The 26,050-nt window shown below is 39.5% G+C and overlaps 1 pseudogene; it reads right to left on the bottom strand.

Annotated features, from left to right (window-relative positions):
- LOC128661249 (gastrula zinc finger protein XlCGF26.1-like) overlaps positions 1-26,050 on the bottom strand; it is a 118,134-nt pseudogene that overhangs the window by 71,818 nt on the left and 20,266 nt on the right.

Genomic DNA, 26,050 nt, shown 5'->3' with positions numbered 1-26,050 from the left:
CTGCCAAGAGTTGCACTGTTGTAGTCAGCTCTTAAGAAGGTGATCTACAAACAGCTGGGCTCATAGGCTTAGATGCTAAGGGGGTTCAGGGGATAGCAATGGAGGAGAGGAACTGGTATAAAGAAAGGTTAGCGTAGGTTGTATGCATCCCTGAACAGTAGAGTCTTTAGGGAGCGCTTGAAGCTTTCAAAACTAGGGGAGAGTCTTATGGAGCGAGGCAGAGAGTTCCACAAGATGGGAGCCAGTCTGGAGAAGTCCTGTAAGCGGGAGTGTGATGAGGTAACAAGAGAGCAGAGCGAAGGGGACGGGAGGGAGAGTATCTGGAGACAAGGTCTGAGATATAGGGGGAGCAGTGCAGTTGAGGGCTTTGTATGTCAGAGTGAGAATTTTGTGTTTGATCCTAGAGGAAGCCAGTGAAGGGATTGGCAGAAAGGTGCAGCAGATGAAGACTGACGTGTAAGGAAGATGGGTCTGGCAGAGGCATTCATTATGGATTGTAAAGGAGCTAGGTGACAGGTGGGGAGACCAGAGAGTACAGAGTTGCAGTAATCAAGGTGGGAAAGAATGACAGAGTGGATTAAAATCTTAGTTGTGTCTTGTGTAAGGAAATGTCTAATTTTAGAGATATTTTTAAGGTGGAACCGGTAGGATTTAGCCAAGGACTGAATGTGAGGAGTGAAAGAAAGATCTGAGTCAAATGTGACCCCGAGACATCGGGCATGGGGGGTAGAGGTAATAATGGAGTTGTCGACAGTTATAGAGAGATTGGGGGAAGAGATTTTTGAAGAAGGGGGGAAAATGAGGAGCTCAGTTTTGAAGAGATTTAGCTTGAGGTAGTGAGAGGACATCCAGGAAGAGATGTGGGAAAGACAGTTAGTGACACGGGTTAGCAAGGAAGGAGATAGGTCTGGTGCAGAGAAGTAGATTTGGGTGTCGTCGGCATACAAATGATATAGTTCCTCTACACCATAAAATTCACTCACAAAAGAAGAGAGAAGAAGGAGCGCTCTGGTCCTGCAACACCGATGAGCTTCAATCTCTCAGTAGACAGAATAAAGAAGGCAAACCCCCTAAAATAATTTAGCCGGTAATATGCACCTGCATAGTTACTAGGAAAGAAAAAAAATCGGGCTCTCCAGACCAGAGCTGCCCCCACGCATTGGCGCGCTGCTGCCAACAGACATGATCTGTAAACATTTTCCCCATTTTGAACGGAGGAAAAACGCTGCACCTTAACCATTGTAAACAAATCCTATTGACAGGTTACCATGACCCCCTTTTTTAAAACGAGGTGGTCCCGGTAGACGTATTAGCTGCTTATATGATGCCGAAAATAAAAATGCAGTAAAAACACAATGGAATCCCATTATTATTCCCCTTAGAATCTACTGTTAGGGATAAAAAGCGTTAGGGAGGTAATATCAATCTAAATGATGCATGGTCCCTCACGCACCTAAAGCCTATCTCAAAATCTTAATGGCAGATCTTTGCGCCTTAGAAACATTATAGGCAGTAAAAGCAGCGTAATCCCTGACACTGGTAGAAAAAAAAATTCAACCGCTCAGCCGCAACATCTCTTAACTTGATGAGATATATTAAATATAGAAAACCCTTCATGAGGGTAACAGGTCCCACCCGGTCCCTGAATATTCCAGTCATCTGCATGATATATACTTTCTAATGAAAAACATATATAAAAGGACTTAACCTCCGGGGACTTCTGTTGTGGAGCAGTCACAGCAGCTCTAGGTCTATTAGCCTCCTTGACTGATGACAGGGATCTGAAGAAACAAGAGAAACAGAGTAACCAACCCTGGTTTTCTATATAGGGGTAGCATAGATGTTGGAAGGTAAGCAAGGACTACCTCGCCGTCTTCCAACTGCTAAAAGCCACCATTACTCTTACTAAAGAGATGGACACAGCATAGCCCAAATCCTTGCTTGCAGGGAAACTACCCATAAAAGGATTAAATACCTTCAGACACCTTCTTTGCACATCCACCCGATAAACAAGACAAAGAATGACTGGGGGTTTATGGGAAGTGGGAGTAATACTTAACAGCTTTGCTGGGGTGTTCTTTGTCTCCTCTTAGTGGACAGGATTTGAATTCCCACTAGTAATTGAATGGATTTGTGGACTCTCCATGCCATTTGAAAGTAGCATTTTTTTTAAAAAAAAACATAATTTATGTAAGAATTTACCTGATAAATTAATTTCTTTCATATTGGCAAGAGTCCGTGAGCTAGTGACGTATGGGATATACAATCCTACCAGGAGGGGCAAAGTTTCCCAAACCTCAAAATGCCTATAAATACACCCCTCACCACACCCACAATTCAGTTTAACAAATAGCCAAGTAGTGGGGTGATAAAGAAAGGAGTAAAAAGCATCAACAAAGGAATTTGGAAATAATTGTGCTGTATGCAAAAAAATCATAACCACCATAAAAAGGGTGGGCCTCATGGACTCTTGCCAATATGAAAGAAATTCATTTATCAGGTAAATTCTTACATAAATTATGTTTTCTTTCATGTAATTGGCAAGAGTCCATGAGCTAGTGACGTATGGGATATCAAGATACCAAGATGTGGAACTCCACTCAAGTGTCACTAGAGAGGGAGGGATACAAATAAATAACAGCCATGTTCCGCTGAAAAAATAATCCACAACCCAAAATAAAAGTTATTCTCATAATGAAAAGCAAAACTTAAAACATCAGCAGAAGAATCAAACTGAAACAGCTGCCTGAAGAACTTTTCTACCAAAGACTGCTTCTGAAGAAGCAAATACATCAAAATGGTAGAATTTAGTAAATGTATGCAAAGAGGACCAAGTTGCTGCTTTGCAAATCTGATCAACTGAAGCTTCATTATTAAAAGTCCACGAAGTGGAGACTGATCTAGTAGAATGAGCTGTAATTCTCTGAGGAGGGGCCTGACCCCACTCCAAATAAGCTTGATGAATCAACAGCTTTAACCAAGAAGCCAAGGAAATAGCAGAGGCCTTCTGACCTTTCCTAGGACCAGAAAATAAAACAAATAGACTAGAAGTCTTCCTGAAATCTTTAGTAGCTTCAACATAATATTTCAAAGCTCTCACCACATCCAAAGAACGTAAGGATCTTTCCAAATAATTCTTAGGATTAGGACACAAGGAAGGGACAACAAATTTTCTACTAATGTTGTTAGAATTCACAACTTTAGGTAAAAATTTAAATGAAGTCAGCAAAACCGCCTTATCCTGATGAAAAATCAGAAAAGGAGATTCACAAGAAAGAGCAGATAGCTCAGAAACTCTTCTCGCAGAAGAGATGGCCAAAAGGAACAACACTTTCCAAGAAAGTATTTAATGTCCAAAGAATGCATTGGCTCAAACGGAGGAGCCTGTAACGCCTTCAAAACCAAATTAAGACTCCAAGGAGGAGAAATTGATTTAATGACAGGCTTAATACGAACTAAAGCCTGTACAAACAGTGAATATCAGGAAGTTTAGCAATCTTTCTGTGAAATAAAACTGAAAGAGCAGAGATTTGTCCCTTCAAGGAACTTGCAGACAAACCCTCATCCTGAAGAAACTGTAAAATTCTAGGAATTCTAAAAGAATTTATGAAAAGAACACCATGAAATGTAGGTCTTCCAAACTCGATAATAAATCTTTCTAGAAACAGATTTTATGAGCTTGTAACATAGTATTAATCACTGAGTCAGAGAAACCTCTATGACTTAGTACTAAGCGTTCAATTTCCATACCTTCAAATTTAATGATTTGAGATCCTGATGGAAAAACGGACCTTGAGACAGTAGGTCCGGCCTTAACGGAAGTGGCCAAGGTTGGCAACTGGACATCCGAACAAGATCCGCATACCAAAACCTGTGTGGCAATGCTGGAGCCACCAGCAACACAAACGATTGTTCCATGATGATTTTGGATATCACTCTTGGAAGAAGAACTAGAGGCGGGAAAATGTAAGCAGGATGATAACACCAAGGAAGTGTCCACTGCTTCCGCCTGAACATCCCTGGACCTGGACAGGTATCTGGGAAGTTTCTTGTTTAGATGAGAGGTCCTGAGATCTATCTCTGGAAGACCCCACATCTCAACAATCTGAGAAAAAACATCTGGATGGAGAGACCACTCCCCTGGATGTAAAGTCTGACGGCTGAGATAATCCACCTCCCAATTGTCTACACCTGGGATATGCACCGCAGAGATTAGACAGGAGCTGGATTCCACCCAATCAAGTATCCGAGATACTTCTTTCATAGCTTGGGGACTGTGAGTCCCACCCTGATGGTTGACATATGCCACAGTTGTGATATTGTCTGTCTGAAAGCAAATGAATGGTTCCCTCTTCAACAGAGGCCAAAACTGAAGAGCTCTGAGAATTGCACGGAGTTCTAAAATATTTATTGGTAATCTCGCCTCTTGAGATTTTCCAAACCCCTTGTGCTGTCAGAGATCCCCAAACAGCTCCCCAACCTAAAAGACTTGTGTATGAAATGATCACAGTCCAGGGTGGCTGAAGAAAGGAAGCCCCTTGAACTAAACGCTGGTGATTTAACCACCACGTCAGAGAGTGTCGAACATTGGGATTTAAGGATATTAACTGTGATATCTTTGTATAATCCCTGCACCATTGATTCAGCATACAAAGCTGGAGAGGTCTCATGTGAAAACGAGCAAAAGGAATCGCGTCCGATGCTGCAGTCATGAGGCCTAAAACTTTCATACACATAGCCACTGAAGGAAATGACTGAGACTGAAGGTGCCGACAGGCTGCAACCAATTTCAAACGTCTCTTGTCTGTTAGAGACAGAGTCATGGACACTGAATCTATCTGGAAGCCTAAAAAGGAATCAAGAAACTTTTTGGTAAATTGATCCTCCAACCATGTTTCCGAAGAAACAACACTAGTTGATTTGTATGAGATTCTGGAGAACATAAAGACTGAGCTAGTACCAAGATATCATCCATATAAGGAAACACAGCAATACCCTGCTCTCTGATTACAAAGAGTAGGGCACCTAGAACCTTTGAAAAGATTCTTGGAGCTGTTGCTAGGCCAAATGGAAGAGCAACAAATTGGTAATGCTTGTCTAGAAAAGAGAATCTCAGGAACTGATAATGTTCTGGATGAATCGGAATATGAAGGTATGCATCCTGCAAGTCTATTGTAGACATATAATGTCCTTGCTGAACAAAAGGCAGAATAGTCCTTATAGTCACCATCTTGAAAGTTGGTACTCTTACATAACGATTCAAAATTTTCAGATCCAGAACTGGTCTGAATAAATTTTCCTTCTTTGGGACAATGAATAGATTTGAATAAAACCCCAGACCTTGTTCCTGAAAAGGAACCGGCATGATTACCCCTGAAGACTCCAGGTCTGAAACACACTTCAGGAAAGCCTGAGCTTTTACTGGATTTGCTGGGATACGTGAGAGAAAAAATCTTCTCACAGGAGGTCTTACTCTGAATCCTATTCTATACCCTTGAGAGACAATGCTTTGAATCCATTGATTTTGGACAGAATTTATCCAAAAATCCTTGAAAAACCTTAATCTGCCCCCTACCAGCTGAGCTGGAATGAGGGCCGCACCTTCATGCGGACATAGGGGCTGACTTTGGTTTTTTAAAAGGCTTGGATTTATTCCAGTTTGAGGAAGGCTTCCAATTGGAAACAGATTTCTTGGGGGAAGGATTAGATTTTTGTTCCTTATTTTGACGAAAGGAATGAAAACGGTTAGAAGCCTTAGATTTACCCTTAGGTTTTTTATCCTGAGGCAGAAAAAAACCCTTTCCTCCAGTAACAGTTGAAATAATAGAATCCAACTGAGAACCAAATAAATTATTACCTTGGAAAGAAAGAGATAATAATCTAGACTTAGATGTCATATCAGCATTCCAAGATTTAAGCCATAAAGCTCTTCTAGCTAAAATAGCTAAAGACATGGATCTAACATCAATTTTGATAATATAAAAAATGGCATCACAAATAAAATGATTAGCATGTTGCAGTAAGCGAACAATGCTAGATATGTCAGAATCCAATTCTTGTTGCGCTAAATTCTCCAACCAAAAAGTTGATGCAGCCGCAACATCAGCCAAAGAAATTGCAGGCCTGAGAAGATGACCTGAATATAAATAGGCTTTCCTTAGATAGGATTCAAGTTTCCTATCTAAAGGATCTTTAAAAAAAGTACTATCTTCCATAGGAATAGTGGTACATTTAGCAAGAGTAGAAATAGCCCCATCAACTTTGGGGATCTTTTCCCAAAACTCTATAGAAATTGCTGATAAAGGATACAATTTTTAAAACCTTGAAGAAGGAATAAAAGGAGTACCTGGCTTATTCCATTCCTTAGAAATCATATCAGAAATAGCATCAGGAATAGGAAAAACCTCTGGAGTAACCACAGGAGGTTTAAAAACAGCATTTAAATGTTTACTAGTCTTAATGTAAAGAGGACTAGCTTCCTCAATATCCAAAGTAATTAACACTTCTTTTAATAAAGAACGCATATACTCTATTCTGAATCAGAAAGATCCTCATCAGAGGAGGATAAATCATTATGTTGTCGGTCATTTGAAATTTCATCAACTTTATGAGGAGTTTTAAAAAACCTTGTACGTTTATTAGAAGGCGGGAATGCAGACAAAGCCTTCTGAATAGAATCAGTAACAAATTCTTTAAAAGAACCGATGTCAGGCAGCAAAGTTAGAAAAGATACTTTTGAGGCAGGATCAGATTGAGACATCTTGCCAAATGTAAAAGAAAAAAAAAATTTATAAAGCAAAATCATCAATTTCCTTATATGACAGTTTCAGGAATGGGAAAAAATGCAAACAGCATAGCCCTCTGATATAGAAAAAGGCAAGAGGCAAACAGCAATGGGGTATAAAACTAATGAAAAATTTGGCACCAAGTATGAAGCACAGCGTAAGTGAAAACATTTTTTGGCGCCAACAATATCCGGAAATGACACACTTGCGTCACTAACGACGCAACCGTGTGTAAGGCTTCTGCATCAACTACGACGCTGGAAATGACGAACTTGAGTCAACAGACGTACTTTTCACGCCAAAAATTCTCACGCCAAGAATGACGCAATAAAGTCTAGCATTTGGCGCACCCGCGGGCCTAATGCTGCCCGCAATTTGTAAGAAAAAAGTAGTCAATTTGAAAAAAAGACTAAACCCAGGTAAGAAAAAAATATTCCTTAATATGTTTATTTCCCAAATATGAAACTGACAGAGATACAAGATACAAGATAATCACAGATGTAAAAAATATATAAATATAACTGTGTTGGTTATACAAAACTGGGGAATGGGTAATAAAGGGATTATCTATCTTTTAAAACAGTAAAAAGAGGAGAATGTTCCAAATCCCTTAGCAAAACTTCGTGAGGCTGACACTCAAGTTGATTAAAAGAAATAATCTTTATTAGAATAGTCTATAGGTATACAGCTAGACACCAAGGGTAATAACAAATTGAAACAAAGTTTGACCGGTTTCGGTCAACAGACCGTAGTCATAAACTTAAAATCTTGCAACATGTGCATACTATTTAAAACAAATAGCCTCCTCTCATTTGAGGAGCTCAACACACCCATGTTTAACCCTTTAATTACCTGGCTGAAGTAATATACAAGTGTACTAATACCTTAATCTGATAGTTATTATAGTTGCATTCACATATGTACAAGTGAAACCAATCAAAAAATAAAACATAAACATAATGAAAAAACAGAAGTATACTTATAAATATAATCAAAACCATGTTCATAGACCCACCATATCAAAAGTTGTCTCATAAGAAGTATGTTATAACAAAGGATGTTGCAAGATTTTAAGTTTATGACTACGGTCTGTTGACCGAAACCGGTCAAACTTTGTTTCACTTTGTTATTACCCTTGGTGTCTAGCTGTATACCTATGGACTATTCTAACAAAGATTATTTCTTTTAATCAACCTGAGTGTCAGCCTCACAAAGTTTTGCTAAGGGATTTGGAACATTCTCCTCTTTTTACTATTTACGTTGTGGATTTCTGGGACTCCACTCTTTTGCACAAGGGTTCCTGTACTCTCTGCAGGTAGCTGACAAGGGAGCTGCTGAAACCGGATGCTGGAAGGAGGGGCTTAGGGGCTGAACTGTGTGTGTGTGCAGTAAGGAGGATCTTGAAGATGCTGGGATTGCAAGCTGCAGCAGCCACAAGGAACTATGGCTGTATGAACACGCTGAACTGTGAGTGCTGCTTGAACTGTATTCTGTGACGTTTGCTTGCTTGCGCTATTGGTGTCTATATTGTTAGCCTTAGGAGGTGTTAGAGATTGTACACATTTTATTGCTGCCTGGTCAGCGTTGTGTTTTGTTCCTCCCCTAAGGTATTGTGGCTACTAATTTCCACACATGCACCATAGCAGCCTATATGCTTCATCTATAATCATCTGTACAGACAGTACATCATACAACTTGGACAAGGGATTGAGCTCATAACTATCACTAGTAGGCGTGTTGTATCCAGGGTAAACCATTAACCCCACACGCTTTTTTACTACTTATATGTGAACTTTGTTAATATTTGAATGTCATTAGTACAATCTGCTCCTCACACACACATACTATTACTTGGGAATAATACTAGCCCCCACGATAGCCCCTCTGCTGATTATCTTTAGTCCACTACTCTATTTACACCTTTTGTGCAGACTCCGGTATATTTTGTTCTAAGTTTTATATATCTTTTAAAACAATAACAATTCTGGTGTAGACTGTCCCTTTAAACTTCTAGGTATACTATACATGAACATGCTATTGACAATAATTAACTCAAACCCACAGACACAGATATTATAAGTGAGTATTAGGAGTACCACAGATCATTACACTGTATGCAAGGAAAACCACCACACTCACCATTGCCTGAGGTTGTAACTTCTTCAGTCTTTAATGTGGTCACATGACACTCAGTATCCGGCTCTTCAGTCTTTACTGATAGAAAACCTGTAAATAAGAAATAAAGACCCATCAGGCGCAAGTCTTTTCCCATATTTATCATTTTCATTATTTTCCTTTAGAGGAATTTTGAACGTGTTTAGAATAAGCCCTAATAAGATCAGAAAAGTCTCACCGTTATCAGCAGATGTGTCAAATTCACGCTTTATGGTGGTCACATGACCATCAGAATACAGCTTTTCTTGCTCTGACTTCAACTCTAAACTCCCTTGTACGACCACCGGAAAACCTGTAAACAAGGTATGGTAAAGTCATCATGTACAGCCGGTAGTGGTGCTGTATCACCTATAATATAAGTGTAATAAATACAGATCTGATGACTGGAGAACCTGTAAACAAGGAATGGTAAAGTCATCATGTACAGCCGGTAGTAGTGCTGTATCACCCTATAATATTAGTGTAATAAATACAGATCTGATGACTGGAGAACCTGTAAACAAGGAATGGTAAAGTCATCATGTACAGCCGGTAGTGGTGCTGTATCACCTATAATATTAGTGTAATAAATACAGATCTGATGACTGGAGAACCTGTAAACAAGGTATGGTAAAGTCATCATGTACAGCCGGTAGTGGTGCTGTATCACCCTATAACATTAGTGTAATAAATACAGATCTGATGTCTGGAGAACCTGTAAACAAGGAATGGTAAAGTCATCATGTACAGCCGGTAGTGGTGCTGTATCACCCTATAACATTAGTGTAATAAATACAGATCTGATGTCTGGAGAACCTGTAAACAAGGAATGGTAAAGTCATCATGTACAGCCGGTAGTGGTGCTGTATCACCCTATAATATTAGTGTAATAAATACAGATCTGATGTCTGGAGAACCTGTAAACAAGGAATGGTAAAGTCATCATGTACAGCCGGTAGTGGTGCTGTATCACCTATAATATTAGTGTAATAAATACAGATCTGATGACTGGAGAACATGTAAACAAGGAATGGTAAAGTCATCATGTACAGCCGGTAGTGGTGCTGTATCACCCTATAACATTAGTGTAATAAATACAGATCTGATGTCTGGAGAACCTGTAAACAAGGAATGGTAAAGTCATCATGTACAGCCGGTAGTGGTCCTGTATCACCCTATAATATTAGTGTAATAAATACAGATCTGATGACTGGAGAACCTGTAAACAAGGAATGGTAAAGTCATCATGTACAGCCGGTAGTGGTGCTGTATCACCTATAATATTAGTGTAATAAATACAGATCTGATGACTGGAGAACCTGTAAACAAGGTATGGTAAAGTCATCATGTACAGCCGGTAGTGGTGCTGTATCACCTATAATATTAGTGTAATAAATACAGATCTGATGACTGGAGAACCTGTAAACAAGGAATGGTAAAGTCATCATGTACAGCCGGTAGTGGTGCTGTATCACCTATAACATTAGTGTAATAAATACAGATCTGATGACTGGAAAACCTGTAAACAAGGAATGGTAAAGTCATCATGTACAGCCGGTAGTGGTGCTGTATCACCTATAATATTAGTGTAATAAATACAGATCTGATAACTGGAGAACCTGTAAACAAGGTATGGTAAAGTCATCATGTACAGCCGGTAGTGGTGCTGTATCACCTATAATATTAGTGTAATAAATACAGATCTGATGACTGGAGAACCTGTAAACAAGGAATGGTAAAGTCATCATGTACAGCCGGTAGTGGTGCTGTATCACCTATAATATTAGTGTAATAAATACAGATCTGATGACTGGAGAACCTGTAAACAAGGTATGGTAAAGTCATCATGTACAGCAGGTAGTGGTGCTGTATCACCTATAATATTAGTGTAATAAATACAGATCTGATGGCTGGAGAACCTGTAAACAAGGAATGGTAAAGTCATCATGTACAGCCGGTAATGGTGCTGTATCACCTATAATATTAGTGTAATAAATACAGATCTGATGACTGGAGAACCTGTAAACAAGGTATGGTAAAGTCATCATGTAGAGCCGGTAGTGGTGCTGTATCACTGTATAATATTAGTGTAATAAATACAGATCTGATGACTGGAGAACCTGTAAACAAGGTATGGTAAAGTCATCATGTAGAGCCGGTAGTGGTGCTGTATCACTGTATAATATTAGTGTAATAAATACAGATCTGATGACTGGAGAACCTGTAAACAAGGTGTGGTAAAGTCATCATGTACAGCTGGTAGTGGTGCTGTATCACCTATAATATTAGTATAATAAATACAGATCTGATGACTGGAGAACCTGTAAACAAGGTATCGTAAAGTCATCATGTACAGCCGGTAGTGGTGCTGTATCACCTATAATATTAGTGTAATAAATACAGATCTGATGACTGGAGAACCTGTAAACAAGGTATGGTAAAGTCATCATGTACAGCCAGTAGTGGTGCTGTATCACCTATAATATTAGTGTAATAAATACAGATCTGATGTCTGGAGAACCTGTAAACAAGGAATGGTAAAGTCATCATGTACAGCCGGTAGTGGTGCTGTATCACCTATAATATTAGTGTAATAAATACAGATCTGATGACTGGAGAACCTGTAAACAAGGAATGGTAAAGACATCATGTACAGCCGGTAATGGTGCTGTATCACCCTATAATATTAGTGTAATAAATACAGATCTGATGACTGGAGAACATGTAAACAAGGAATGGTAAAGTCATCATGTACAGCCGGTAGTGGTGCTGTATCACCTATAATATTAGTGTAATAAATACAGATCTGATGACTGGAGAACATGTAAACAAGGAATGGTAAAGTCATCATATACAGCTGGTAGTGGTGCTGTATCACCTATAATATTAGTGTAATAAATACAGATCTAATGACTGGAGAACCTGTAAACAAGGAATGGTAAAGTCATGATGTACAGCTGGTAGCGGTGCTGTATCACCTATAATATTAGTGTAATAAATACAGATCTGATGACTGGAGAACCTGTAAACAAGGAATGGTAAAGTCATCATGTACAGCCGGTAGTGTATCACCTATAATATTAGTGTAATAAATACAGATCTGATGGGAACCTATAAACTAGGAATGGTAAAGTCATCATGTACAGCCGGTAGTGGTGCTGTATCACCTATAATATAAGTGTAATAAATACAGATCTAATGACTGGAGAACCTGTAAACAAGGAATGGTAAAGTCATGATGTACAGCTGGTAGCGGTGCTGTATCACCTATAATATTAGTGTAATAAATACAGATCTGATGACTGGAGAACCTGTAAACAAGGAATGGTAAAGTCATCATGTACAGCCGGTAGTGTATCACCTATAATATTAGTGTAATAAATACAGATCTGATGGGAACCTATAAACTAGGAATGGTAAAGTCATCATGTACAGCCGGTAGTGGTGCTGTATCACCCTATAATATTAGTGTAATAAATACAGATCTGATGACTGGAGAACCTGTAAACAAGGAATGGTAAAGTCATCATGTACAGCCGGTAGTGGTGCTGTATAGACCCTATAATATTAGTGTAATAAATACAGATCTGATGACTGGAGAACCTGTAAACAAGGTATGGTAAAGTCATGTACAGCAGGTAGTGGTGCTGTATCACCTATAATATTAGTGTAATAAATACAGATCTGATGACTGGAGAACCTGTAAACAAGGAATGGTAAAGTAATGATGTACAGCCGGTAGTGGTGCTGTATCACCTATAATATTAGTGTAATAAATACAGATCTTATGACTGGAGAACCTGTAAACAAGGTATGGTAAAGTCATCATGTACAGCCGGTAGTGGTGCTGTATCACCTATAATATTAGTGTAATAAATACAGATCTGATGACTGGAGAACCTGTAAACAAGGAATGGTAAAGTCATCATGTACAGCCTGTAGTGGTGCTGTATCACCTATAATATTAGTGTAATAAATACAGATCTGATGTCTGGAGAACCTGTAAACAAGGAATGGGAAAGTCATCATGTACAGCTGGTAGTGGTGCTGTATCACCCTATAATATTAGTGTAATAAATACAGATCTGATGACTGAAGAACCTGTAAACAAGGTATGGTAAAGTCATCATGTACAGCAGGTAGTGGTGCTGTATCACCCTATAATATTAGTGTAATAAATACAGATCTAATGACTGGAGAACCTGTAAACAAGGAATGGTAAAGTCATCATGTACAGCCGGTAGTGGTGCTGTATCACCTATAATATTAGTGTAATAAATACAGATCTGATGACTGGAGAACCTGTAAACAAGGAATGGGAAAGTCATCATGTACAGCCGGTAGTGGTGCTGTATCACCTATAATATTAGTGTAATAAATACAGATCTGATGACTGGAGAACCTGTAAACAAGGAATGGTAAAGTCATCATGTACAGCCGGTAGTGGTGCTGTATCACCTATAATATTAGTGTAATAAATACAGATCTGATGACTGGAGAACCTGTAAACAAGGAATGGTAAAGTCATCATGTACAGCTGGTAGTGGTGCTGTATCACCTATAATATTAGTGTAATAAATACAGATCTGATGACTGGAGAACCTGTAAACAAGGAATGGTAAAGTCATCATGTACAGCTGGTAGTGGTGCTGTATCACCTATAATATTAGTGTAATAAATACAAATCTGATGACTGGAGAACCTGTAAACAAGGAATGGTAAAGTCATCATGTACAGCCGGTAGTGGTGCTGTATCACCCTATAATATTAGTGTAATAAATACAGATCTGATGTCTGGAGAACCTGTAAACAAGGAATGGGAAAGTCATCATGTACAGCCGGTAGTGGTGCTGTATCACCTACAATATTAGTGTAATAAATACAGATCTGATGACTGGAGAACCTGTAAACAAGGTATGGTAAAGTCATCATGTACAGCCGGTAGTGGTGCTGTATCACCTATAATATTAGTGTAATAGATACAGATCTGATGACTGGAGAACCTGTAAACAAGGAATGGTAAAGTCATCATGTACAACCGGTAGTGGTGCTGTATTACCTATAATATTAGTGTAATAAATACAGATCTGATGACTGGAGAACCTGTAAACAAGGTATGGTAAAGTCATCATGTACAGCCGGTAGTGGTGCTGTATCACCTATAATATTAGTGTAATAAATACAGATCTGATGACTGGAGAACCTGTAAACAAGGAATGGTAAAGTCATCATGTACAGCCGGTAGTGGTGCTGTATCACCTATAATATTAGTGTAATAAATACAGATCTGATGACTGGAGAACCTGTAAACAAGGAATGGGAAAGTCATCATGTACAGCCGGTAGTGGTGCTGTATCACCTATAATATTAGTGTAATAAATACAGATCTGATGACTGGAGAACCTGTAAACAAGGAATGGTAAAGTCATCATGTACAGCCGGTAGTGGTGCTGTATCACCTATAATATTAGTGTAATAAATACAGATCTGATGACTGGAGAACCTGTAAACAAGGAATGGTAAAGTCATCATGTACAGCTGGTAGTGGTGCTGTATCACCTATAATATTAGTGTAATAAATACAAATCTGATGACTGGAGAACCTGTAAACAAGGAATGGTAAAGTCATCATGTACAGCCGGTAGTGGTGCTGTATCACCCTATAATATTAGTGTAATAAATACAGATCTGATGTCTGGAGAACCTGTAAACAAGGAATGGGAAAGTCATCATGTACAGCCGGTAGTGGTGCTGTATCACCTACAATATTAGTGTAATAAATACAGATCTGATGACTGGAGAACCTGTAAACAAGGAATGGTAAAGTCATTATGTACAGCCGGTAGTGGTGCTGTATCACCTATAATATTAGTGTAATAGATACAGATCTGATGACTGGAGAACCTGTAAACAAGGTATGGTAAAGTCATCATGTACAGCCGGTAGTGGTGCTGTATCACCTATAATATTAGTGTAATAGATACAGATCTGATGACTGGAGAACCTGTAAACAAGGAATGGTAAAGTCATCATGTACAACCGGTAGTGGTGCTGTATTACCTATAATATTAGTGTAATAAATACAGATCTGATGACTGGAGAACCTGTAAACAAGGTATGGTAAAGTCATCATGTACAGCCGGTAGTGGTGCTGTAACACCTATAATATTAGTGTAATAAATACAGATCTGATGACTGGAGAACCTGTAAACAAGGAATGGTAAAGTCATCATGTACAGCCGGTAGTGGTGCTGTATCACCCTATAATATTAGTGTAATAAATACAGATCCGATGACTGGAGAACCTGTAAACAAGGTATGGTAAAGTCATCATGTACAGCTGGTAGTGGTGCTGTATCACCTATAATATTAGTGTAATAAATACAGATCTGATGACTGGAGAACCTGTAAACAAGGAATGGTAAAGTCATCATGTACAGCCGGTAGTGGTGCTGTATCACCTATAATATTAGTGTAATATATACAGATCTGATGTCTGGAGAACCTGTAAACAAGGAATGGTAAAGTCATCATGTACAGCCGGTAGTGGTGCTGTATCACCTATAATATTAGTGTAATAAATACAGATCTGATGACTGGAGAACCTGTAAACAAGGTATGGTAAAGTCATCATGTACAGCCGGTTGTGGTGCTGTATCACCTATAATATTAGTGTAATAAATACAGATCTGATGACTGGAGAACCTGTAAACAAGGAATGGGAAAGTCATCATGTACAGCCGGTAGTGGTGCTGTATCACCTATAATATTAGTGGAATAAATACAGATCTGATGACTGGAGAACCTGTAAACAAGGAATGGTAAAGTCATCATATACAGCTGGCAGTGGTGCTGTATCACCCTATAATATTAGTGTAATAAATACAGATCTGATGACTGGAGAACCTGTAAACAAGGAATGGTAAAGTCATCATGTACAGCCGGTAGTGGTGCTGTATCACCTACAATATTAGTGTAATAAATACAGATCTGATGTCTGGAGAACCTGTAAACAAGGAATGGTAAAGTCATCATATACAGCTGGCAGTGGTGCTGTATCACCTATAATATTAGTGTAATAAATACAGATCTGATGTCTGGAGAACCTGTAAACAAGGAATGGGAAAGTCATCATGTACAGCCGGTAGTGGTGCTGTATCACCTATAATATTAGTGTAATAAATATAGATCTGATGACTGGAGAACCTGTAAACAAGGAATGAGAAAGTCATCATGTACAGCCGGTAGTGGTGCTGTATCACCTATAATATTAGTGTAATAAATACAGATCTGATGACTGGAGAACCTGTAAACAAGGAATGGTAAAGTCATCATATACAGCCGGTAGTGGTGCTGTATTACCCTATAATATTAGTGTAATAAATACAGATCTGATGACTAGAGAACCTGTAAACAAGGAATGGTAAAGTCATCATGTACAGCCGGTAGTGGTGCTGTATCACCCTATAATATTAGTGTAATAAATACAGATCTGATGTCTGGAGAACCTGTAAACAAGGAATGGGAAAGTCATCATGTACAGCCGGTAGTGGTGCTGTATCACCTACAATATTAGTGTAATAAATACAGATCTGATGACTGGAGAACCTGTAAACAAGGTATGGTAAAGTCATCATGTACAGTCGGTAGTGGTGCTGTATCACCCTATAATATTAGTGTAATAAATACAGATCTGATGACTGGAGAACCTGTAAACAAGGAATGGTAAAGTCATCATGTACAGCCGGTAGTGTATCACCTATAATATTAGTGTAATAAATACAGATCTGATGACTGGAGAACCTGTAAACAAAGAATGGTAAAGTCATCATGTACAGCCGGTAGTGGTGCTGTATCACCTATAATATTAGTGTAATAAATACAGATCTGATGTCTGAAGAACCTGTAAACAAGGAATGGGAAAGTCATCATGTACAGCCGGTAGTGGTGCTGTATCACCTATATTATTAGTGTAATAAATACAAATCTGATGACTGGAGAACCTGTAAACAAGGAATGGTAAAGTCATCATATACAGCTGGTAGTGGTGCTGTATCACCCTATAATATTAGTGTAATAAATACAGATCTGATGACTGGAGAACCTGTAAACAAGGAATGGTAAAGTCATCATGTACAGCCGGTAGTGTATCACCTATAATATTAGTGTAATAAATACAGATCTGATGACTGGAGAACCTGTAAACAAAGAATGGTAAAGTCATCATGTACAGCCGGTAGTGGTGCTGTATCACCTATAATATTAGTGTAATAAATACAGATCTGATGTCTGGAGAACCTGTAAACAAGGAATGGGAAAGTCATCATGTACAGCCGGTAGTGGTGCTGTATCACCTATAATATTAGTGTAATAAATACAGATCTGATGACTGGAGAACCTGTAAACAAGGAATGGTAAAGTCATCATGTACAGCTTGTAGTGGTGCTGTATAACCCTATAATATTGGTGTAAAAAAACATAATTTATGCTTACCTGATAAATGTATTTCTCTTGTGGTGTATCCAGTCCACGGATCATCCATTACTTGTGGGATATTCTCCTTCCCAACAGGAAGCTGCAAGAGGACCACCCATAGCAGAGTTTCCAAATTGCCAAGTCTCATACGGACATCGTTCTGGCATTCCTGAGGTCGCATGGGTGGAAGGTGAACGAAAAGAAGAGTTCTCTATCCCCTCTCACAAGAGTTTCCTTTCTGGGAACTCTGATAGATTCTGTAGAAATGAGGATTTACCTGACAGAGGCCAGGTTATCAAAACTTCTAAATTCTTGCCGTGTTCTTTATTCTACTTCTCGCCCTTCGGTGGCTCAGTGTATGGTAGCGGCAATGGACATAGTTCCGTTTGCCCGCCTACATCTCAGACCGCTGCAACTCTGCATGCTCAGTCAGTGGAATGGGGATTACACAGATTTGTCCCCTCTACTTAGGACTGCCAGAAATGACCCCAGAACCTTCGTAAAGATTCTTGGAGCTGTAGCTAACCCAAAGGGAAGAGCCACAAACTGGTAATGCCTGTCTAGGAAGGCAAACCTGAGAAACCGATGATGATCTTTGTGTATCGGAATGTGAAGATAAGCATCCTTTAAGTCCACAGTAGTCATGTATTGACCCTCCTGGATCATAGGTAGGATGGTTCGAATAGTCTCCATCTTGAATGATGGGACCCTGAGAAATTTGTTTAGGATCTTGAGATCTAATATTGGTCTGAAGGTTCCCTCTTTTTTGGGAACCATAAATAGATTTGAATAGAGACCTTGACCCTGTACATAACTTGGAGGTCTTGAACACAATGTAAGAATGCCTCTCTCTTTATCTGGTTTGCAGATAATTGTGAAAGGTGAAACCTCCCTTTTGGAGGGGAAGCTCTGAAGTCCAGAAGATATCCCTGGGAGACAATTTCCAACGCCCAGGGATCCTGGACATCTCTTGCCCAAACCTGGGCGAAGAGAGAAAGTCTGCCCCCTACTAGATCCGTTACCGGATCGGGGGCCAATCCTTCATGCTGTCTTAGAGGCAGCAGCAGGTTTCTTGGCCTGCTTACCTTTGTTCCAAGTCTGGTTAGGTCTCCAGACCGGCATGGACTGGGCAAAATTTCCCTCTTGTTTTGTATTAGAGGAAGTTGATGCCGCACTCGTCTTAAAGTTTCGAAAGGCACGAAAATTAATTTGTTTGGTCCTTAACGTGTTAGACCTATCCTGAGGAAGGGCATGACCTTTTCCTCCAGTAATATCAGAAATGATCTCCTTCAATACAGGCCCGAATAGGGTCTGCCCCTTGAAGGGAATATTAAGAAGCGTAGGCCTAGATTTGGAGTTTGGCGGTAGCCGTGAAAACCAGCGTTAGAGGCTCCTAACGCTGGTTTTAGGCTACCTCCGGTATTTGGAGTCACTCAAAAAAGGGTCTAACGCTCACTTTTCAGCCCCGACTTTTCCATACCGCAGATCCCCTTAAGTAAATTGCGTATCCTAACTTTTCAATGGAATCTTTCTAACTCCGGTATTTAGAGTCGTGTCTGAAGTGAGCGTTAGAAATCTAACGACAAAACTCCAGCCGCAGAAAAAAGTCAGTAGTTAAGAGTTTTTTGGGCTAACGCCGGTTCATAAAGCTCTTAACTACTGTACTCTAAAGTACACTAACACCCATAAACTACCTATGTACCCCTAAACCGAGGTCCCCCCACATCGCCGCCACTCGATTAAATTTTTTTAACCCCTAATCTGCCGACCGCCACCTACGTTATACTTATGTACCCCTAATCTGCTGCCCCTAACACCGCCGACCCCTGTATTATATTTATTAACCCCTAATCTGCCCCCCACAACGTCGCCGCCAGCTACCTACAATAATTAACCCCTAATCTGCCGACCGCAAAGCGCCGCCACCTACATCATAGCTATGTACCCCTAATCTGCTGCCCCTAACACCGCCGACCCCTATATTATATTTATTAAACCCTAATCTGCCCCCCACAACGTCGCCTCCACCTGCCTACACTTATTAACCCCTAATCCGCCTCACTAACCCTATAATAAATAGTATTAACCCCTAATCTGCCCTCCCTAACATCGCCGACACCTAACTTCAAACATTAACCCCTAATCTGCCGACCGAATCTCGCCGCTATTCTAATAAATGTATTAACCCCTAAAGCTAAGTCTAACCCTAACACCCTCCTAAATTAAATATAATTTTAATCTAACGAAATTAATTAACTCTTATTAAATAAATTATTCCTATTTAAAGCTAAATACTTACCTGTAAAATACATCCTAATATAGCTACAATATAAATTATAATTACATTGTAGCTATTTTAGGATTAATATTTATTTTACAGGCAACTTTGTAATTATTTTAACCAGGTACAATAGCTATTAAATAGTTAAGAACTATTTAATAGCTACCTAGTTAAAATAATTACAAAATTACCTGTAAAATAAATCCTAACCTAAGTTACAATTAAACCTAACACTATACTATCATTAAATTAATTAAATAAAATACCTACAATTACCTACAATTAAACCTAACACTACACTATCAATAAATTAATTAAATACAATATCTACAAATAACTACAATGACAATGGGGCTCTACTATATCTAAGTAGTGTGTCCAGAAATAAGGTGCGCCTAATTTATGCTATTTCAAAAAAGTGATAATATGGATAGATCCTAAGTTTTATATCTTACAAAAAATAAACAATATGAACTGTATAATTATAAATACAAATACATAACAATAGTCACCACAGTCATATGGTTAGGAAATATACATCCATAGATGCAAGTGAAAGTCCCAATATAGAGTGATGTCCAATCTGGAAATGATGTCCCAAACGATAGCTGCTCTCTCCAAAGATGTTGAAAAAGAGATGACTGCGTTCTGTATAGAAACAAAAAAAGAAGAGGCGCTCTGGTGCAGATGATCCTTGGCTACAAATGATTCTAAACTAACAGTTCAGAGTAATACTCACAAAGATGTTTGCACATGCAGTGCAATAACAGGTGAGCCGAAGCTTCAGAGCCGCTCGGCTGACTCGCTAGAGGGTGAAATCAGCTGTTCACTGGGTAATCACTTCACCAACGATGTGGGGAAAAAGATACCTATGACATAAAATATAGATACCGCCCTTGGTGCAGATTATCCCAGGCACAGAATACACATACAACAGATGTCGAGAAGTTATACTCACAAACGGAGTTGCACAAGCAGTGCAATATCAGGCGTGCCGAATCTTAAAGAGCCGTTCGGCTGACTCCCTGAGGCCTGTACAGCTGCTCCTGGATCGTTGGAGGAGTGGTGGAAAATAAAGGTGGATATGCCGATAGAGGTTAATCCAAGCAAGGGATCAATAAGGCAAATAGAACAATTCACCAGCAAGGTAGACAAAATAAAAGTATTTATTAAAAATATAAAAATTACTTAGCAACGCGTTTCTCGGCTAACATGCCGTTTCATCAGGCTGATGAAACGGCATGTTAGCCGAGAAACGCGTTGCTAAGTAATTTTTATATTTTTAATAAATACTTTTATTTTGTCTACCTTGCTGGTGAATTGTTCTATTTGCCTTATTGATCCCTTGCTTGGATTAACCTCTATCGGCATATCCACCTTTATTTTCCACCACTCCTCCAACGATCCAGGAGCAGCTGTACAGGCCTCAGGGAGTCAGCCGAACGGCTCTTTAAGATTCGGCACGCCTGATATTGCACTGCTTGTGCAACTCCGTTTGTGAGTATAACTTCTCGACATCTGTTGTATGTGTATTCTGTGCCTGGGATAATCTGCACCAAGGGCGGTATCTATATTTTATGTCATAGGTATCTTTTTCCCCACATCGTTGGTGAAGTGATTACCCAGTGAACAGCTGATTTCACCCTCTAGCGAGTCAGCCGAGCGGCTCTGAAGCTTCGGCTCACCTGTTATTGCACTGCATGTGCAAACATCTTTGTGAGTATTACTCTGAACTGTTAGTTTAGAATCATTTGTAGCCAAGGATCATCTGCACCAGAGCGCCTCTTCTTTTTTTGTTTCTATACAGAACGCAGTCAAATAACTACAATGAACTAAGTTACAAAAAATAAAAAAATATTTACAAACATAAGAAAAATATTACAACAATTTTAAACTAATTACACCTACTCTAAGCCCCCTAATAAAATAACAAAGACCCCCAAAATAAAAAATGCCCTACCCTATTCTAAATTACGAAAGTTCAAAGCTCTTTTACCTTACCAGCCCTGAACAGGGCCCTTTGCGGGGCATGCCCCAAGAAGTTCAGCTCTTTTTCCTGTAAAAAAAAAACATACAATACCCCCCCCCCAACATTACAACCCACCACCCACATACCCCTAATCTAACCCAAACCCCCCTTAAATAAACCTAACACTAAGCCCCTGAAGATCATCCTACCTTGTCTTCACCTCACCAGGTATCACCGATCCGTCCTGGCTCCAAAATCTTCATCCAACCCAAGCGGGGGCTGGCGATCCATCATCCGGTGGCTGAAGAGGTCCAGAAGAGGCTCCAAAGTCTTCATCCTATCCGGGAAGAAGAGTAGATCCGGACCGGCAACCATCATCTTCCAAGCGGCATCTTCTATCTTCATCCGATGAGGACCGGCTCCATCCTGAAGACCTCCGACGCGGACCCATCTTCATCCGGCGACGTCCAACTGAAGAATGACGGTTCCTTTAAGGGACGTCATCCAAGATGGCGTCCCTCGAATTCCGATTGGCTGATAGGATTCTATCAGCCAATCGGAATTAAGGTAGGAATATTCTGATTGGCTGATGGAATCAGCCAATCAGAATCAAGTTCAATCCGATTGGCTGATCCAATCAGCCAATCAGATTGAGCTCGCATTCTATTGGCTGTTCCGATCAGCCAATAGAATGCGAGCTCAATCTGATTGGCTGATTGGATCAGCCAATCGGATTGATCTTGATTCTGATTGGCTGATTCCATCAGCCAATCAGAATATTCCTACCTTAATTCCGATTGGCTGATAGAATCCTATCAGCCAATCGGAATTCGAGGGACGCCATCTTGGATGACGTCCCTTAAAGGAACCGTCATTCTTCAGTTGGACGTCGCCGGATGAAGATGGGTCCGCGTCGGAGGTCTTCAGGATGGAACTTCTTGGGGCATGCCCCGCAAAGGGCCCTGTTCAGGGCTGGTAAGGTAAAAGAGCTTTGAACTTTAGTAATTTAGAATAGGGTAGGGCATTTTTTATTTTGGGGGTCTTTGTTATTTTATTAGGGGGCTTAGAGTAGGTGTAATTAGTTTAAAATTGTTGTAATATTTTTCTTATGTTTGTAAATATTTTTTTATTTTTTGTAACTTAGTTCTTTTTTATTTTTTGTACTTTAGTTAGTTTATTTCATTGTAGTTATTTGTAGATATTGTATTTAATTAATTTATTGATAGTGTAGTGTTAGGTTTAATTGTAGGTAATTGTAGGTATTTTATTTAATTAATTTAATGATAGTATAGTGTTAGGTTTAATTGTAACTTAGGTTAGGATTTATTTTACAGGTAATTTTGTTATTATTTTAACTAGGTAACTATTAAATAGTTCTTAACTATTTAATAGCTATTGTACATGGTTAAAATAATTACAAAGTTGCCTGTAAAATAAATATTAATCCTAAAATAGCTACAATGTAATTATAATTTATATTGTAGCTATATTAGGATTTATTTTACAGGTAAGTATTTAGCTTTAAATAGGAATAATTTATTTAATAAGAGTTAATTAATTTCATTAGATTAAAATTATATTTAACTTAGGGGGGTGTTAGTGTTAGGGTTAGACTTAGCTTTAGGGGTTAATACATTTATTAGAATAGCGGTGCGGTCCGCTCGGCAGATTAGGGGTTAATAAGTGTAGGCAGGCGACGGCGATGTTGTGGGGAGTAGATTAGGGGTTAATAAATATAATATAGGGGTCGGCGGTGTTAGGGGCAGCAGATTAGGGGTACATAGGGATAATGTAAGTAGCGGCGGTTTACGGAGCGGCAGATTAGGGGTTAAAAATAATATGCAGGGGTCAGCGATAGCGGGGGCGGCAGATTAGGGGTTAATAAGTGTAAGGTTAGGGGTGTTTAGACTCGGGGTACATGTTAGAGTGTTAGGTGCAGACGTAGGAAGTGTTTACGCATAGCAAACAATGGGGCTGCGTTACGAGCTGAACGCGGCTTTTTTGCAGGTGTTAGGTTTTTTTTCAGCTCAAACAGCCCCATTGTTTCCTATGGGGGAATCGTGCACGAGCACGTTTTTGAGGCTGGCCGCGTCCGTAAGCAACTCTGGTATCGAGAGTTGGAGTGGCGTTAAAAATGCTCTACGCTCCTTTTTTGGAGCCTAACGCTGACATTATATGGACTCTCAATACCAGAGTTATTTTAAAGGTGCGGCCAGAAAAAAGCCGGCGTTAGCTACGCGGGTCGTTACCGACAAAACTCTAAATCTAGCCGTTAGACTTTGAAGTAACGTCAGCTGACCATGATTTAAGCCATATCGCCCTACGCGCCTGAATAGCAAAACCAGAATTCTTAGCTGTTAGTTTAGTTAAATGAACAATGGCATCAGAAACAAATGAATTGGCTAGCTTAAGTGCTCTAAGCTTGTCAAGAATATCATCCAATGGGGTCTCTACCTGTAAGGCCTCTTCTAGAGACTCAAACCAGAAGGCCGCAGCAGCAGTGACCGGGGCAATGCATGCAAGAGGCTGTAGAATAAAACCTTGTTGAATAAACATTTTCTTAAGGTAACCCTCTAACTTTTTATCCATTGGATCTAAGAAAGCACAACTGTCCTCGACAGGGATAGTAGTACGCTTAGCTAGAGTAGAAACTGCTCCCTCCACCTTAGGGACCGTTTGCCATAAGTCCCGTGTGGCAGAATCTATGGGAAACATTTTCTCAAAGACAGGAGGGGGAGAGAACGGAACACCTGGTCTATCCCATTCCTTAGTAAAAATCTCTGAAAACCTTTTAGGTATTGGAAAAACATCAGTGTAAACAGGCACTGCATAGTATTTATCCAATCTGCACATTTTCTCTGGCACTATAATGGTGTCACAGTCATTCAGAGTAGCTAAAACCTCCCTGAGCAACACGCGGAGGTATTCAAGCTTAAATTTAAATGTTGACATATCAGAATCAGGTTGAAGCATCTTCCCTGAGTCAGAAAAATCACCCACAGAAAGAAGCTCTCCTTCCTCAGCTTCTGCATATTGTGAGGGGGTATCAGACATAGCTACTAAAGCGTCAGAGTGCTCTGTATTCCTTCTAACTCCAGAGCTGTCTCGCTTTCCTCGTAACCCAGGTAGTCTGGATAATACCGCTGAAAGGGTATTATCCATGACTGCCGCCATGTCTTGTAAAGTAAACGCCATGGGCGCGCTAGATGTACTTGGCGCCTCTTGAGCGGGAGTCCCTTGAGCGGGAGTTAAAGGTTCTGACACGTGAGGCGAGTTAGTCGGCATAACTTCCCCCTTGTCAGTTTCCTCTGGTGATAAATCTTTTAAAGACAGAATATGGTCTTTATAACTTAAAGTAAAATCAGTACATTTGGTACACATTCTAAGAGGGGGTTCCACCATGGCTTCTAAACATAATGAACAAGGAGATTCCTCTATGTCAGACATGTTTAAACAGATTAGCAAAGAGACCAGCAAGCTTGGAAAACACTTTAATGAAAGTAAACAAGCAAAAAATAAAAACGGTACTGTGCCTTTAAGAAAAATAAAAAAAGGTCAGAATTTGAAAAACAGTGATAAAAAGCAGTAAATCAAACAAAATTTTTACAGTGTGTATAATAGGCTAACAGAGTATTGCACCCACTTGCAAATGGATGATTAACTCCTTAGTTTCAAAAACGTATCAAAAAAACGAAATTAACGTTTTTTTAACAGTCACAACAAACTGCCACAGCTCTGCTGTGGCCCTACCTTCCCATACAATCGACTTTGGAAAGCACAAAAACCCTTCAGAGAGGTCCTAAGCATTCAGGGGAATCCTTCAGGGAAACTGGATGTCTCAGGCTGCAAAATCTAATGCGCATTTAGGCGCGAAATTAGGCCCCTCCCACTTATGTATTCACAGTGAGAGACCTAACAAAACTATCCCTAGGCAAAAATTAGCCAGCCATGTGGAAAAAACTAAGCCCCAATAAAGTTTTATCACCAATATGCATATAAAAAACGTTTAAGCACTTCCAGCAAACTTTTTATATGTCAGAAATGTGAAAAATAATAAGAGTATTACCTCTAACAGCAAACATGATACTAGTTGTTGTTAAATCACTGTAATCAGGCTTACCTCAGATAAATCCGGTATTAACAGCATTTTCTAGCATTTACATTTCTCTAGAAAAATTTAAACTGCACATACCTCATAGCAGGAAACCCTGCACGCCATTCCCCAGCTGAAGTTACCTCTCTCTTCAGTTATGTGTGAGAACAGCAATGGATCTTAGTTACAACCTGCTAAGATCATTAAAGACCACAGGCAGACTCTTCTTCTACTTTCTGCCTGAGACCAAAATAGTACAACTCCGGTACCATTTGAAAATAACAAACTTTTGA

The sequence above is a fragment of the Bombina bombina genome, chromosome 5 (assembly GCF_027579735.1).
Source record: "Bombina bombina isolate aBomBom1 chromosome 5, aBomBom1.pri, whole genome shotgun sequence".
In the NCBI taxonomy this organism is placed as follows: Eukaryota; Metazoa; Chordata; class Amphibia; order Anura; family Bombinatoridae; genus Bombina; species Bombina bombina.
The sequence above is the reverse complement of the archived record's forward strand: the minus strand, read 5'-3'. Positions and strand labels throughout refer to the sequence as shown.